This window comes from Mixophyes fleayi, chromosome 2 (assembly GCF_038048845.1).
Source record: "Mixophyes fleayi isolate aMixFle1 chromosome 2, aMixFle1.hap1, whole genome shotgun sequence".
Taxonomy (NCBI): Eukaryota; Metazoa; Chordata; class Amphibia; order Anura; family Limnodynastidae; genus Mixophyes; species Mixophyes fleayi.
This window is the reverse complement of record NC_134403.1, coordinates 332,880,155-332,898,514: the sequence shown is the minus strand read 5'-3', so window position 1 is coordinate 332,898,514 and position 18,360 is coordinate 332,880,155. Positions and strand designations below refer to the sequence as shown.

General features: G+C 43.9%; 1 protein-coding gene across 3 annotated transcripts in view; it reads left to right on the top strand.

Annotated features, from left to right (window-relative positions):
- Nucleotides 1–15,340: 15,340 nt before the first annotated feature.
- The window catches only part of ZSWIM7 (zinc finger SWIM-type containing 7), a 91,401-nt gene continuing 88,381 nt past the window's right edge, over nt 15,341–18,360 (top strand). The window contains exon 1 of one of the 3 annotated variants that reach the window (XM_075196922.1): nt 15,341–15,395. The gene's annotated coding sequence lies outside the window, so the exon portion shown is untranslated. Of the gene's footprint in view, nt 15,396–15,763; nt 15,865–16,075; nt 16,233–18,360 lie in introns of those variants that run through there. The other 2 variants (XM_075196921.1, XM_075196920.1) reach the window with 2 other exon arrangements.

The window sequence follows — 18,360 nt, the reverse complement described above, 5'->3', positions numbered from 1 at the left end:
AAGATTATTGAGATAAAGTGATAGAGACGATGCATTTTTATGTGGGCTCCGTGTTGTAGAAAGAAGTACGAGGATATTTTCATGCCACAAAAGGAATTTTCCACCAGCTCTTTGGAACTTAATCTTCACGTTAAATGGATACTGTTTTGCACATCCATGTTGCAGTTCTGTGGAGGTAATCTACTTTTACAAGGAAGCAGGTTAAAAAAAAACGTGCATTTTACATTGTAATGTCAGATAAGCATTAGCTATAACATGATAATAAGTTATAACCATACTTGCCAACATTTTATATTTCCCCTTTGGGAGATCCTGGTGCATTAGGTGTGGCCATGCAAATTGGATCATCCTGGCCCCGCCTGAGAGCGGGCATAGTGGTCGGGAATGATGGGGCAAATACATGATTTGCTGTATCAAAAATCTTCATTTTATAGTTGTGAGGTCTGCGGCAATGGGTATCATCATCAGGGGAGGGCTGGTGAATTTTAGCCTGGGGGGCAAGAATCGACTCAGCAGCCTATTTTAATGTAAAAAAAATGCAGATGGCCCAGTGATCCAGCCCAAGGTAGCCCTCTATGGGACCAGCCCAGGGGGCAAATGCCCCCCTACCCCCCAGCCCAGCCTGCCCCTGATCATCATCATGCCCTCAACACCAAAGTGTAATAATGCAATTACAAGGAGGATATATATGCTCCACACAGTGCCCTGGATTAAGTTGAACCTAGTGCTGGGAGACACATTCCCATTCTGCCTCTTTGAGCCCCAATCTTTATGGGTACCCTTGCTGTTTTCTTGCCCCACTTTGGACTCCATTTTGAAATGCCTGTCTGCATGGATGTGTTGTGCTATTGTATCCTCCCTACCTGATGACCCCATAAAGTCATATTATGGCTTTATTTACAAGGTGGTTATATATAATCCGCTAAACATACACAAGTATGTCATATCCTGCACCCATGCTCTCAACACCCAACTCTCACATAAATCAGGTTCACCTGCACCCTGAGCGCTCCCATTCTTGAAGTTGACGTATTCTCTTCATCACACTTGACAACTCTTTCCTTTCTATCTTTCAAAGGTCTCCCCCAAAATGGCATCACCAATACTCCTTCGAGATATGTTAAGAATAGTTAGCTATTCTCAATTCAAATTAATTCCCTTAAGTACTTAAACGTAAGTAAGGTATGTTCAATACAACTTAAACCCGCCAAGACTCGTTCTCCTTTCAATAAGGGGGCTTTTGTTGTGTATAATATGTATGTATACTATGCCTGTAAAAAGGAGCTGTAGCAACTCTGGGGAAAGACTGTGTTGTTCTGAGCGCAGCCTGCTCCATAACTGCATTGGCTCTTGCAATTGCTGGAAAGGCTCAGAAAAGCCTCTGGAGGAAACTGGTGTTTTAGTCAGAGATAGGGCTTCTCCCTATCTATGAAAGGTTATCATCGGCTGCTTACCTTCGCCGGCATTGTCAGGTGACAGCCTATTTAGCAAGACTTGCGGTGGTCTTTTCGAGCAGGAAATATTCGTTGAAAAAGGTGCTTTATTTATTTATTTTAATGTTTTGTTTCAGTCAGGAATACTTGCGAAATAATCATTGTTTTAAAAGAAGCCCAAAACAAGTGAAATTGAGAGCTCGAGTCAGGGCTCTCAGCTCCACTGTGCATGTGTAAACTGGCAAACTGTCACTCACCGGACTGTGAGTGCTTCTTCCCGGACATTTAGGAACCGTGGCCGTCCTCCATCCTGAGGGACTGCGCATGCGCAGCCCTTTCTATACCTCCAGTGTATGTTCCTTTAACTTAATTGGCAGATCAGGCAACCTCCCTATATTAAGCACCTGTGGTCAACACCACGTTGCCTGATCTTGGAGTCTCATTCCCCATGAGTCTCTGAAGGTGTTCCTGTGTTTCCTTGTTTATTCAGCCCTGCTGATTCCTGTGGTTTCCAAACCACTTCTACCTCTGTGGTTTCCAAACCACTTCTGCTTCTGTGGTTCCCATACCACTTCTACCATCTACTGTATCATCGTGACTGTGAGCTGATTCCTATCCGCTGCCTCCGTGCACTACAGTCTTCTAATCACTTCAACTCTACCATGTATCATTGGGACTGTTAGCTGATGCCTATCCGCTGCCTCCGTGCATTACAGGCTTCAACCACATCCACTCACCTGTTCATGATTGTGACTGCCAGCTGATTCCTATCCGCTGCCTCCGTGCACTACAGGCTTCAACCTGCAACTCGTCTGTGTTTCATCATCGTGACTGTTTGGCTGATTCCTATCCGCTGCCTCCGTGCACTACAGTCTTCAACCTGCAACTCGTCTGTGTTTCATCATCGTGACTGCTAGCTGATTCCTACCCGCTGCCTCCGTGCACTACAGTCTTCAACCTGCAACCCGTCTGTGTTTCATCGTGACTGTTTAGCTGATTCCTATCCGCTGCCTCTGTGCGCTTCAGTCTTCAGTCCTTGTCTACTCTACCGTGTTTCCTTGAGTCTGCTGCCACTATTGCTACCCGCTACTCTCCGTGATCATCTGTTCCAGTTCAACTCTGCTCCGGTGTCCCATCGTTACTGCACCTGCTGGTTGCTATTGGTTACCTCCGTGTTCCCGCAGAGACCCGCTGCTGTTACTTCTCAGCGCTACTCATCCATCTACTGCTGATCCGCTCTCCACGCCTTCCTGTGTTCCCTGCTGGTCTACCTACCTGTGCGCTGCACCTGCTAGACCCCTGCTTCACCCATCCAGGGACTTGTATCCTGCTGGCCTCCTGCCCTTCAGGTATCTCTGCACTCCTGTCTGACTGCCTTCTCCTGAACCACGGTATGCATACTTCCCATTGACTGTGCTGTGTATTGCATACCTTGCTGGACTGTGTTGGTTCTCCTCTGGAGTGTACTATCCGCTGAGTCTATTGCCATCATTGACTGTGTTGGTTCTCCTCTGGAGTGTACTATCTGCTGACTCTACTGCCATCATTGACTGTGTTATCTCATGCCGGATTACTTCAAGAGACTTTCTATATTGGCAGTGTTGTTCAGTCATTTATACATTTATATTGTGCATATTACTGTGGATCAAAGTCAAGGTGCCCGTGTATATATTGTGTTGCAGTCTCTCCCCGTGCACCTCCTCACATATATATTCAGTAGTACAACTTGCTAGTGGCAGACCACTGACTCCTGTTTACAGTTTCACCTGTTCCAGTATCCTCTCACATAGCAGTGGTACAACTTGCTAACGCAGACCACTGACTCCCCGGATACCTCCACTTGGATTCCATTCCTTCACTCAGACAGCGGTACAACTTGCTATCCGCAGACCGCTGACTCTCATCACCTCCTCGTTTCTGTTGGACATTCCTCCTCACTATAGCAGTGGTACAACTTGCTACCGCAGACCACTGACTACCTTCACGTGTCCTTTGTCCATACAGTTCCTCGTGTATTACTACCTCCATATTGCCAGTGCTGCTAGTCATAGACTTTCCTGAGCATCTCATCATCTGCTATTTCCTGTTCCGTGATCACCCTGCTACCAGAGTACCATATTACCACCTATACTGCTCTGGTAAGCCTATCACCTGGTGATCCCTGGGTAAAGACTCCTAGTGCCCGTGACAGTAAGATCAGGCCATGACAGACCCAGATACGGAACCTACTGCTAAAGAGATGCTGCAGCATCTGGTCAGCCGTGTGGAGCAACAGGATGCTCGCCAACAGCTGTTACTTCAATGTTACCAATCGTTAACCTCCCAAGGAACATCTGGACAGACTGTTACAGCTAGTATTGAAGCTCCTGTGCTTTCCTCCGTTTCCCCAGTGCCATCCCAGGTGTCTACAGCTCCTACGCTTCACCTGCCTACTCCGTCAAAATATGACGGGGACCCCAAAACTTGTAGAGGTTTCCTTAACCAATGTTCAGTCCATTTTGAACTCCAACCTCAAAATTTTTCTACCCATCGTTCCAGAGTGGCCTATCTTATCTCATTGTTTTCTGGACAAGCCCTGGCTTGGGCCTCCCCTCTGTGGGAAAGAAACGATCCAATTCTACAAGATAGTGCCAAATTCATTTCCACGTTCCGAAGTGTGTTCGATGAACCAGGTCGTGTGACCTCCGCTGCTTCCAGCATTCTTCGTTTGCGACAAGGCTCCCATACAGTAGGACAGTATGTCATTCAATTTAGGATCTTAGCCTCGGAACTTCAGTGGAACACTGAAGCATTAGTTGCCGCCTTCTGGCAGGGGCTCTCCGATAAAATTAAAGATGCACTGACTACCCAAGAGCTTCCTTCGTCACTAGAAGATTTGATCTCTCTTTGCCATCGTGTAGACATGAGATTTCGTGAAAGAGAATCTGAGAAAACAACTTCTGCTAAAGCACCTCTTCGTTTAAACCCTCAATTTCGTCCAGTTTCACCTTCTGTGATTCCCATGGAGATAGGACGTTCCAAATTATCTTTAGAAGAGAGGAAACGAAGAGTAAAGAATAGACTCTGTATCTATTGTGCTGATTCCACACATATGCTCAGTTCTTGCCCTAAGAAATCGGGAAATGCCAGGCCCTAACTAGTTCTGGAGAGGTGAAGTTAGGGTCCCTGGAGTCCTCTCCATTGTCTATGAAATCTAAAGTCTGCGCTTTCGATGTTACGATTTCCTTTGCTACCAAATCCTTTGAGTCACAGGCATTGATTGATTCCGGAGCAGCAGGAAATTTCATTTCTAAATCACTAGTGAATCAATGGTCCCTACCAGTGATCACTTTAAAAACACCCATTACTGTGACGGCTATAGATGGATCACGTCTCATCAATGGTCTCATCACCCAGAGTACGTCTTCAGTAACCCTTCAGATTGGTGTACTACACCATGAAGAAATTTCGTTTTTAATTCTTCCTGTTACGACAAGTCCGATTGTCTTAGGCCTTCCATGGCTTCAATGTCACTCTCCCCAGATTGACTGGCGCACCCCTCAAGTTACGTCTTGGGGGCCTGAATGTCACCATCGTTGTCTCTCTCAAGTTATTCCTCTTAAAGTACAGCAATCTTCCATCTCATCTTCCTCCCCGGGACTCCCTCCTCAGTATGCTTCATTTGCCGATGTGTTTGATAAAGCTCAGTCTGAACGTCTTCCTCCTCATCGTTCTTGGGATTGTCCGATCGACCTTCTACCTGGCAAGACTCCTCCCAGGGGTCGGGTCTATCCTCTCTCGTTACCTGAAACTCAAGCCACATCTGAGTACATACAGGAGAATCTCCAGCGTGGGTTCATTCGACCTTCCACCTCTCCCGCTGGAGCTGGGTTCTTCTTCGTCAAAAAGAAGGATGGATCATTACGCCCTTGTATAGATTTTCGTGGACTCAACGCCATTACTATCAAGAATCGGTATCCCATTCCGCTGATCACTGAGCTATTTGATCGCATCAAGGGAGCTCGGATATTTACTAAGTTGGATCTTCGTGGTGCCTACAATTTAATTAGAATCCGTTCCGGTGACGAATGGAAGACCGCGTTTAACACCAGAGATGGGCATTACGAATATTTAGTAATGCCCTTCGGGCTGTGTAATGCCCCCGCGGTTTTCCAGGGTTTCATCAATGAGATCTTTCGGGACTTATTATATGTATGTGTCGTTGTCTACCTGGACGACATATTGATCTTCTCACAGGACCTGCCTTCTCATCACCAACATGTGGCAGAGGTCCTCTCCAGACTACGGAAAAACTCATTGTTCTGTAAATTGGAAAAATGTTCATTCGAGTTACCCCAGATTCCATTCTTGGGGTATATAGTTTCCGGAGTTGGCCTGAAGATGGATCCAGACAAAGTAAATGCTGTACTACATTGGCCTCAGCCAACTACTCTTTGTGCCATCCAGCGTTTTTTAGGTTTTGCCAATTACTATAGACGCTTCATTCAAGACTTCTCATCCATTGCATCTCCCATTGTGGCCTTAACTCGGAAAGGGGCTAATACTAAGCAATGGTCATCTGAGGCTCTCCAAGCCTTTCAAATCCTCAAAGAGTCCTTCTCGTCTGCTCCCATTCTGCGACAACCTGATGTGACACTCCCCTTCTTCCTAGAAGTAGATGCCTCTAATGTGGGCTTAGGAGCTATTCTCTCCCAACGCTCGGAGCAACAAAAATTACATCCTTGTGCCTTCTACTCTCGGGGTCTTCTGCCCGCAGAGAAAAACTATACTATCGGGGACAAGGAGTTGCTGGCCATCAAAGCTGCATTAGAGGAATGGAGATACTTGTTGGAAGGAGCTCGCCATCCGGTGACGATCTTCACGGATCATAAGAACTTGTCATATTTGCAATCTGCTCAATGCTTGAACCCTCGTCAAGCAAGATGGTCTCTTTTCTTTTCCCGTTTTGAATTAATTATAACCTTCAAACCAGCTGCTAAGAACAAGAAAGCTGACGCTCTATCTCGAGCTTTTGTGACGTCCTCTGATGTAGAAGAGGTTCCCAACCATGCTATTCTAGACCCCAAATGTATTTCTCTGGCTGCTTCATCCACCAAAATGCTACCATTTGGGAAGACCCTCGTGCCTCCTACTCTGAGGAGGAAAATCCTTTCGTGGTTCCATGCCTCTCGTTTTTCTGGACACGCCGGTGAACATAAGACCTTTGAGATTCTCTCTCGTAGTTACTGGTGGCCTTCAATGAGGAGAGACGTCAAAGAGTTTATTGCTTCCTGTGATTTATGTTCTCAGTTCAAATCCTCCCGCAGAACTCCAGCAGGGTTGCTGCGACCACTACCCATTCCGTCCAAGCCTTGGACCCATATTAGTATGGATTTCGTTACTGATTTGCCACCAAGTAAGAATCACAATACTATTTGGGTAGTGGTAGACAGATTTTCGAAGATGGCTCATTTCGTCCCTCTGTCCGGTTTACCTTCCTCGTCTACTCTGGCTGAACATTTCATTAAAGAAATCTTCCGCATCCATGGATGTCCGTCTGAGATTGTGTCAGATAGAGGAGTACAATTCGTTTCCAGATTCTGGCGGGCCCTTTGTAAAACCTTGGGCATACGATTAGCACTCTCATCGTCTTACCATCCGCAATCTAACGGACAAACGGAACGAGTCAATCAAGATCTTGAGACTTTTATTAGGATGTTCTCTTCAGCCAACCAAGACAACTGGGTAGAATTGCTCCCTTGGGCTGAATTCGCCCATAACAACATGTACCATGAGTCATCATCCAAAACTCCATTCTTTGTGGTCTACGGTCACCATCCGTCTTTTCCGGAATTTCCTGCCCTCCCGCCCACCCAAGTTCCTGCTGTGGAGACTGCTTGTCAGACCTTCAAAAATATCTGGTCTCAGGTCAAAACCTGTTTAAAGAAGACATCTAACAAATATAAGTCTTTCGCAGATAAGAAGAGGCGGGCTATTCCACCACTAAAAATTGGAGATCGTGTCTGGTTATCTACCAAAAATATTCGTTTGAAGGTTCCATCTATGAAATTCGCCCCTCGTTTTATTGGTCCATATAGGATCATTCAAGTTATCAATCCAGTATGTGTTAAACTTCTTCTTCCTAAGAATCTTCGGATCTCCAATGCCTTCCATGTGTCCTTGCTCAAACCTCTCATCATCAACCGTTTCTCGACTCCTTCCTCAGCACCGCAGCCAGTTCAAGTTCATCAGGAGGAGGATTTCGAGATTACTGAGGTATTGGATGCAAAAATTTCGCGAGGAGTCCTCCGTTTCCTCGTTCATTGGAAGGGCTTTGGTCCTGAAGAGCGTTCATGGATCAAAGCTGAAGATCTTAATGCTCCTGCCCTTCTGAAGAAGTTTTATTCCAAAAATCCGGACAAGCCCGGTTCCAGGCGTTCTGTGCCCACCTTTAAAAGGGGGGGTACTGTCACTCACCGGACTGTGAGTGCTTCTTCCCGGACATTTAGGAACCGTGGCCGTCCTCCATCCTGAGGGACTGCGCATGCGCAGCCCTTTCTATACCTCCAGTGTATGTTCCTTTAACTTAATTGGCAGATCAGGCAACCTCCCTATATTAAGCACCTGTGGTCAACACCACGTTGCCTGATCTTGGAGTCTCATTCCCCATGAGTCTCTGAAGGTGTTCCTGTGTTTCCTTGTTTATTCAGCCCTGCTGATTCCTGTGGTTTCCAAACCACTTCTACCTCTGTGGTTTCCAAACCACTTCTGCTTCTGTGGTTCCCATACCACTTCTACCATCTACTGTATCATCGTGACTGTGAGCTGATTCCTATCCGCTGCCTCCGTGCACTACAGTCTTCTAATCACTTCAACTCTACCATGTATCATTGGGACTGTTAGCTGATGCCTATCCGCTGCCTCCGTGCATTACAGGCTTCAACCACATCCACTCACCTGTTCATGATTGTGACTGCCAGCTGATTCCTATCCGCTGCCTCCGTGCACTACAGGCTTCAACCTGCAACTCGTCTGTGTTTCATCATCGTGACTGTTTGGCTGATTCCTATCCGCTGCCTCCGTGCACTACAGTCTTCAACCTGCAACTCGTCTGTGTTTCATCATCGTGACTGCTAGCTGATTCCTACCCGCTGCCTCCGTGCACTACAGTCTTCAACCTGCAACCCGTCTGTGTTTCATCGTGACTGTTTAGCTGATTCCTATCCGCTGCCTCTGTGCGCTTCAGTCTTCAGTCCTTGTCTACTCTACCGTGTTTCCTTGAGTCTGCTGCCACTATTGCTACCCGCTACTCTCCGTGATCATCTGTTCCAGTTCAACTCTGCTCCGGTGTCCCATCGTTACTGCACCTGCTGGTTGCTATTGGTTACCTCCGTGTTCCCGCAGAGACCCGCTGCTGTTACTTCTCAGCGCTACTCATCCATCTACTGCTGATCCGCTCTCCACGCCTTCCTGTGTTCCCTGCTGGTCTACCTACCTGTGCGCTGCACCTGCTAGACCCCTGCTTCACCCATCCAGGGACTTGTATCCTGCTGGCCTCCTGCCCTTCAGGTATCTCTGCACTCCTGTCTGACTGCCTTCTCCTGAACCACGGTATGCATACTTCCCATTGACTGTGCTGTGTATTGCATACCTTGCTGGACTGTGTTGGTTCTCCTCTGGAGTGTACTATCCGCTGAGTCTATTGCCATCATTGACTGTGTTGGTTCTCCTCTGGAGTGTACTATCTGCTGACTCTACTGCCATCATTGACTGTGTTATCTCATGCCGGATTACTTCAAGAGACTTTCTATATTGGCAGTGTTGTTCAGTCATTTATACATTTATATTGTGCATATTACTGTGGATCAAAGTCAAGGTGCCCGTGTATATATTGTGTTGCAGTCTCTCCCCGTGCACCTCCTCACATATATATTCAGTAGTACAACTTGCTAGTGGCAGACCACTGACTCCTGTTTACAGTTTCACCTGTTCCAGTATCCTCTCACATAGCAGTGGTACAACTTGCTAACGCAGACCACTGACTCCCCGGATACCTCCACTTGGATTCCATTCCTTCACTCAGACAGCGGTACAACTTGCTATCCGCAGACCGCTGACTCTCATCACCTCCTCGTTTCTGTTGGACATTCCTCCTCACTATAGCAGTGGTACAACTTGCTACCGCAGACCACTGACTACCTTCACGTGTCCTTTGTCCATACAGTTCCTCGTGTATTACTACCTCCATATTGCCAGTGCTGCTAGTCATAGACTTTCCTGAGCATCTCATCATCTGCTATTTCCTGTTCCGTGATCACCCTGCTACCAGAGTACCATATTACCACCTATACTGCTCTGGTAAGCCTATCACCTGGTGATCCCTGGGTAAAGACTCCTAGTGCCCGTGACACAAACTGGGTAACAATTGTGCATGTGTATCAAGACTGGCCGACAGAGTGTTAATAGTTCTCTTACCACTGCTAGACAGTATCTCCGGGCAGATGAGTATTTTCTTGGTAATAGGAGTTTTTCTATCCCTGTATTAAGCTGCAATAGAAAACCAGCCTTATCGCCACTTTTTAGTAAATAGACCTGTAAGACTGGAAGGGGTTAATTCAGGATGGTTAACAGAGCTCTCTTAATAACCAGTGATTAGGCTCCTAATGTTAAGAATTGTCGTGTAAGTTTGTTAGCTCTTGACTTTGTGGAGTCAGAGACGGCAGAGGGTCCAGGATTGAGACTGGCAGCCAACAGTCCATGTCAGTGTGGGTAACTAGCTGTGACCCGCTATTGTAACATATCTAATAAGCATACTGATGTCAGGCACTAAAAAAATGTTAGAAATAAGCAGGTAAAAGAGCGCTGGAAAAGACCGAAATAGGCACTATAAATTTAGCATTAAACATAAAATAACAATTTTTTTTATTAATAACAATTTTTTTTTATTTCTTCATTAACAAATAAATCAAAATCATCACAAACCTTACCAAAAATGTTCTAATATACTAAGAATTACAATGAATAACAACATATTATCTTGTGTTTTCGGTAGTAAATCGATGCCTTTTATTGCTTAGGTAGGATATTCCTGAATCTCGAAAATGATCTCACCACCTTGACTAAAATGAGTGGACAACGATTCAAGCAAACCAACTCTGTTGGGGCGAAATATGATATTAAACTATAACCATTGGGAAATGGTTAATTAAACGTAAATGCTATTTAATTTATTGCTGGGGCTGTTTGGAGGGAGGGAAATAGGTTTATATATTAAATGGGAATACTATTAATTTAATTCTAGGGCTGGCTGGATGGAAATAGGGCTATTTATTAAATGTGTTTGCTATTATTTTAATATCAGGGCTGGTTGAGGGGAAAAATATATTTAGCTAATGTGAATATTATTTTAATGTGGCGGATGGAGGGAGGATTAATTACAAAATGTGGCTGCTGCTGATTTAACATCGGGACTGGTTGGAGATTTCTAAATCTCATGTACCCATTTTTCTCTAAATAGGGCCTCCAACATTCCAGGATCCAGACAAGCAGCAACTGATCTAAAGACACCAGCAGTCACAGGTGGTGAAAGTGACAAGAGCAGGTTGGAGAGAACAGGACAATCTACCAACTGTCCTGAATCTGATGAGACTGTCCCGAATTTGAGTGAATGTCTCGCTTAGTCAGGATTTGGACAGTTGGGAGGTATGTCCTGCTTCACACTGTACTGCTCGTGAAGGCAGAGCTGTGTGCACCTAACTGTAGTGCACACGGTATTGCCTGTGTATTGTATAAAATTTGTAAATTCTAAAATTAATTTGTTTAAATACCTAAGATGCTGATTTTGGAGCTTTTTTACTATAGGACCACTGAGAACTTTTTCCACCCAAGTTAGCGGTGCTTTGCATTGTCTCTACCACATATCTATTATGGAACAGTAGGGATCATATGTTGCCTAACTTTATGGATTGTCAGGTCCATTCGTTCTGAGAGACTCTAAGTAAACATTATTTACAAGACTTTGTTGATTATCTTAAAATATCTTATATAACATTCAATATATTCATATTCCATTAAATATATCACAACAAATAGACTCTCATGTAGTTGCAACTATGATATATTTAATGGAATATGGAATATGAATATTTGGAACAACATTTGACATGGCTGTGGTGAAAATTATTCTTGGTTTTAATCCCATTTTCATACCTCATTTTCACTTTTTTTCTATCTATTAATATTTCGCTTATTGTTGTTTTAACTAATTGAATAAAATGATTTTTTCATATTTAAATGTGAACTTAGAGTGCATCCTTCATGGGAGAGATTCTTTTTTCTTTTGTGTATAGTTAAACTAATTGATGCCATATGTGTGTGAAAGGCTGCTCCACGTGTCTAGTCAATGAGCATTAAATGCATTGCGCTCTTTGCAGCAGTGTGTTTACATATTACACAAACATAGGTAATCAGTGCAAAAAACTCTTGCTATATAACTATGTTTTCATTGGATGACCTGAAAGTAATTGTAATAATTTTTCATAATGGGGACTATTTGCGATCAAATGACACATGGAAATGCTACTTATCTCCTTTAGGTAAGTTGCACCTAATTAGGAGCAATAGTGCCTCTTTGGTCATGCCTTGACGGATTACACACTTACCAATACCCTGATGCTGCATGTGGTTGTTGAGCCAGTTGGCGTGCACTGGGTGAAGCTTCAGCGGATCCCAGGGGCAACAGGGACCCCCCTAGCGTTGCGGTGAAGAAGGTCTGAAGACCCTTGCCCCTAATGAACCTTTTGGTTCCAGGGTTTGGGGACTAATACCCTTCCTCTCTAGCGGAGGGCCATGTACCGCACCCTTCAGTGCACCTTTTACACTTTTGGGCATGAAAGCATATTTCCAGGCTTTCACTAGAAAAATGTGGTCTGAGAATACTATGGGTGCAAAGGTACAAAAATAAAAAAGTCCGGTAACAGCATTGCTTACATTCACATATGGACCCGCCTTATGAATTTGAACTTTGTGTGATTTACCCGTCATTCTGGGAGTAAATTCATTGGTGGGGTATTGAGGCAGTCTTTACTAAAATGTCACAATTGTTAATGTTGTCATATCAAATGCAAAACTATATTTGTGCATTATTGAGAAAATCCATTAACTACATTGTATGGTGAGAAAGATTGCTATGCCCCTCAAAACCAGGAACACTTTCCAGTTTTTCTAACCTAGTGCAGCTTTTTTCCCATCTTGTCCACTAACTTAACCTTATTTTAGTAACTCAGATGCACAGGGGCATATTTGTGACTAGACAGTTATGCATAAGAATACCCCTAATCACTCATCAGTCAGAGCATCAAATTGCTCCTTCTCAAAAGACAATGGGAAAAAACAGATACAAAGACAATAACATGGCATCAGAAAATGGCTGCACTAACGCTAATTGGTTGCTGTAGGGGCACATTTAAAGTTTGGTAGTAAATAACCTCATAGACAGCGTAATAAATATTTAAACACACAGGAACTGATAGATGATAGTTACTATGAAATAACCAGTTGTAGATGAAACGAACCCTGAGGGCCAGGTGTAGCTAAAACTGCAAGATCTCCATAGGGTCCTGTATATGCCATATACCTAGGTCCAAGTGACACAGTTGGAATAATTTACTACTAAGGACTTGTGCACATGGGTCTTGAAAAACAATACTAGAGAAAAGAGTAGACAAAACTTTATACTCTGTCCTTGTTTTAACAAGTGCACTCTTTAACACACACCTTCTAGCTGTCCAGAAGCAGAACAGTCCTGACTTGAAGGGACTGTCCTACATCCTCACAGTAAGGACTTTAGTCCCAATTGTCATGTCTGTTTGCAGCTGTGTCATGGTCACAACTGCCAGAGGCTACCGTGCACCTGTCTCTGGTGTGAATGGCAATGCAAGGGATTTTTTTTGGGTATGGAGGGTCCCAATTTGCAGACTGCCAATATTGGACTGTATGTTAACATATCTCGCAGCTACCCTGCAGCATAGTGTAGTATGTACTTGACAAGCATATCCATACAAATCCATTATAATTTAATATGTTTAATAGGCTTTCAGTATATGCATTAAATGCTTTAAAATAATGCCCTGGCATCACAAATGAGTATACCTTCTTTTGCACTATTGTGCACACTTAAGGTCATGCCCAAGTGTGCACAGATTTTGTTTGCCTACTCACTTATACACTCAGTGCACAGGATGCAAAAATAAAAAAGTAATCTTGGTGCAGTTACAAATAAATTGTTATTTTGCGCAATCCAGTTGTAATTGACCCTTAATAACTGTTGCCAATACTGAGGAATAAAATACATTAGAATTAAAATGGAACTATAATGGGTAGACAGCCATTACACAAAATCACATTATATTGAGTAACCCCCACTGGGCTAGGTTTTTTAATTTCTAATATTTAAAGGGTTTCATTTCTTTGTACTATTGATTTCACATCGTGGAAAACCAGCATCTGATGCAACTAAATCCAGCTGGAATTCCATCCCCAAACATTTGCTGCCCTCTGGTGGACAAACATGTTAATATACTTAGAGGTTTATTTATTAAGAGTCAGTGATAGGGAAAGTTGTAATGGAAATCGCTGCTTATTCTGTCACTATTTTCATGCAAAAACCATCTCTAAATATAAATGTGTCTATAAAGTGGCATGAAAACTTTATTACTTTGTGACACTAAGCTCTCATGAGCAGGGCCCTCTCTATCCTTTGCCTCGCTTCCGCACCTCCTTTGTCAACCTCATCTGCAGGGCCTGATTAAGGGTTCAGGCCATCCTAGGATTATACGCTCCTAGCCTTCCACGCCTGGCTAATACATGGTAGGTAATATAAGTAAAATTTTCATTAAAATCAGAACTGCATAGCAGAATGGAGGCATGAACCTGTGGTAGTGAGTAAAGATGTGGAGGGAGCTGTCACACCTTCACCTGTCACCCTTCCTTGTCTCTCCTACTCGCTTATCCTCAATCGCCTGCCCAAGGATGTCTCACGGTCTTTAGTTTTTACTATGGGAATATGTCAATATTAAAACCTTACTACACTTTTCATTCAAGTTTTATTTTTACTTTGGAGAACAACTATTATTTTATATTTTAAAATTAATTTCGATTTATAACTCTCCCTGACACAATTTTGCACCACCAAAAATGTTGTGCCCCTCAAAAGCCTTGCATTCATAGACAATATAGAATTTATATTTACTTTATTTTTATACTGTAGAAATGATATCTATATGAAAGTGTCATATAGCAAATATTTGTTCTACCATTGCATTTTACTAAAAATGCTAATAATGAGGTGTGTTTGACTAGGGTCAAAATACCTGCAGTATTTATAGTTTAGGATTGAGATGTACATTATTGTTTGGGGTTATGGAGCAGGTTGTAGGGAAGTGTGAAAAGATCAGCAATATGGAAGTACATAGTAGGGAAGTACTGATGGCTGTCCGGTGAGGCAACAGAAGCAGGGACTACTGCTAGACCAGGAGGGCGTTTGTACAAATAGACCACAGACTTGAACATCTATGTGGTTAATTGCACAGTGGGGCCAGCATCAGTACAACGAGATATAAACAGTCCTCTGATAGGAAGGTGGCGCTGAGGTCAATGATCTGACTGGGGACCTTCATCATCATCATCATCATCATCATCATTTATTTATATAGCGCCACTAAGTCTGCAGAGCTGTACAGAGAACTCACTCACATCAGTCCCTGCCCCATTGGAGCTTAGTCTAAATTCCCTAACTAACACACACAGGTCAATTTTGATAGCAGCCAATTAACCAGTATGTTTTTGGAGTGTGTGATTAAACCGGAGCAACCCAGAGGAAACCCACACAAACTCCTCACAGATAAGGCCATGGTCGGGAATTGAACTCATGACCACAGTGCTGTGAGGCAGAAGTGCTAACCACTAAGCCACTGTGCTGCCCCAGTAAGTATATACTGAAGCCCTGGTCTAGTGTGAGTGTGTGCAGGAATCCAAGAGATATACGCCTAGTGTGAGTGTGTGCAGGAATCCAGGTGATATACGCCTAGTGTGAGTGTGTGCAGGAATCCAGGTGATATACGCCTAGTGTGAGTGTGTGCAGGAATCCAGGTGATAAACGCCTAGTGTGAGTGTGTGCAGGAATCCAGGTGATATACGCCTAGTGTGAGTGGGTGCAGGTGATATACTGCTGCTGACTGATCAGGGCTCAGATGGGCCAGTGCTGCTTGTACAGGATTAGGTAAGATGGTGCTGTGAGCTGTGTCAGACATCTATTCCTTCCTGCAGTATTATGTGTGTGTCCCGGCTGAAGGGGCTGCGTGTATCTGGCGCTGGAGAGTGAGGTGGAGGAAGCTTAGTGGGCACCGGAGGAAGTGACCTGCAGGTTGCATGGTTGAAGCCAGCGGTGTACGGGGTGAGCGGAGGCTCCTGCACCAGTTCAGGGCACCAGATGGGGATTAGGAACCGAGGGCGGTCAGGCCCTGGAACTAGGCGGATGGCAGAAGCTACTCCGTCCAGGCCCAATACAAGGCCTCAGGCAGACGTCGGGCGGCTGTCAGAGGGTCTCCGCAGAGAGAACCGCAGCGGGCCTGGAAGCAGCAGAGGGCGTTACGGTGGAAGGGAAGGAAACGACGCAGGGCGGCAGGAGGACCGTCGGTTCACGGGAGGGGGACTCCGACAGGGAGGCGTTGAGGAGGCCGGTGTAGGTGGTGGGGCAGTAGGCGGTCATAGTGCGGCCATGAGCCGGAGGTGGAGCTCCGGGATGTTAGGACACAGACTCAGGTGAGCAGTATTGTAGGGGGCGGAGGAGACCTGATGTTGGTGAATAGGGCTCAGGTCTGACGTAGCGGATAGGACGTGCAACGTCTCCAGCTCTGTGTATTTCTTAAGTGTTTTTACTAACAACTTGTTTAATAATAAAGGGTAATTCCACCGAAATGTAATATTTACCCAACATCCTCCCAATCCACATAATGGTGGTGTATCCAGGTGGTGTTCACCCCCAGCAGCGCCGCAGAGGTTTTTGTCACAGACTGTATGGGGGGTATTCAATTGTTAGCGAGATCCGCTAAAATCCTGCGCTTGAAAAATATTACCGTTAATACGGTAATATTGCGCGTAAATACCGTTAATACGGTAATTTACTCGCTGGATTTCAGCTCGCAGCTCAGGAGCTGAAATCCAGCGAGATATTACCGTAATAACGGTAATATTTTTCGAGCGCGGAATTTTAGCGGGTCTCGCTAGCAATTGAATACCCCCCTATGTCTACATATAGGGGCTTAGATGCGCATTATTACCGATAGTACGGTAATTTCAATGCTGATTTTTGCTCGCAGCTCAAAAATCCAGGTTAAAATTACTGTATTAATGGTAATGATGCCCCCCACGTTGTGCTAAAGAACTATGCAGGGAATTGAATCTGCCTCATAGAGGTCAATTTATTATTAAGCAGTACCACGCATTGGGGCATATTCAATTGTCGGCGGAAACTCTGAAAATCTCGCGCTCCGCACACTATTACCGTTATTACGGTAATATTTCCTTTGATTTAATAACCAACCTAAAAATCTCTATCAACGATGGAACAATGTTGGGCAAATTCTGAAGTGCTTTTACTAATAATAAAACTTGTCCAAAGTGAGAGACCTAATGATAATTCTAGACGGGTGAATGACACACATACATAACTATCTTACTGCAGGTCCATGGCTGGAAAGAAGGGAGAGAGGTGCAGTGCAGATGTTCCCCCAATGAATGTTAACATTGTTAAGGGATATCAATCTTCACAATCATTATAGAACTAGCGTGTTAAGCCACATTGTTGCTTAACAAGAAGTCACAATACATAAAAGTGCGCACAGAAAGTCAAACAGCGATTTATTATACAATGTATAGCTCTAGGCTCATATATTGTGAGCACGGTGGCTTAGTGGTTAGCACTTCTGCCTCACAGCACTGGTGTCATGAATTCGATTCCCAACCATGGCCTTATCTGTGTGGAGTTCTCCCATGTTTGCGTGGGTTTCCTCCCAGACTCCAAAAAACATACTTGTAGGTTAATTGGCTGTTATCAAATTGACGTGTGTGTATATGTATGTATGTTAGGGAATTTAGACTGTAATCCCCAATGGGGCAGGGACTGATGTGAGAGTTCTCTGTACAGCGCTGTGAAATTAGTAGTGCTATATAAACAGCTGATGATGATTGCTCGCCAATAGGCAACACTGCTATAGAAAACTAACACCTAATGAATACAACCAATGATAGCAAATTAACTCTATAGCAAGTTATGGTTGGTCTGGTTAGGGAATTATAAATCTGGATAATAATTAAACAACCAGTTTATATCATATTTGATGGCATCAGCAGGTGGACAAATCCCTAGTATCTGTCCCAGGATAGTGGAGATTTAGCAATTGATATAATAATACTACAACAGGCTTCCATGTGTGTTAGTCACACTTTTTAAATCACTTTTTCTTCTCTTTCACTTCTCTGTGTTCATTTTATACTTCACCGCATAATAGTTATGTATTATGAAGTTTCTTTTTAATGTTTAATAAAGAAATGTGGTTTTATTTCAATTAATAGAATAAATAAATAAATACAGTGGAGTGCCCCAAACAGGAGCGAACCTTTTCTCTTTCCTAAAGTAGTTCAGTTTATTTCTCTGGGGTGCTCCAAATAAATTGGTAGAATTTTTAATTATATAACTGAATAGTAAGCAGTTCCGTCAAACACTAATAATAAATAATTTACCCCAATAAATATAGGCTTTCTGTGCGGAATCCTATGACCTCGTTCTCCTTTTCTGATCGCGGTGATGTTTGTCAGCACGTCACTAGGAAATGAAGCACCCCCCTAAAGTCTAATTGCATTGGCTACTCTTCGGAGCCATAGACATCAG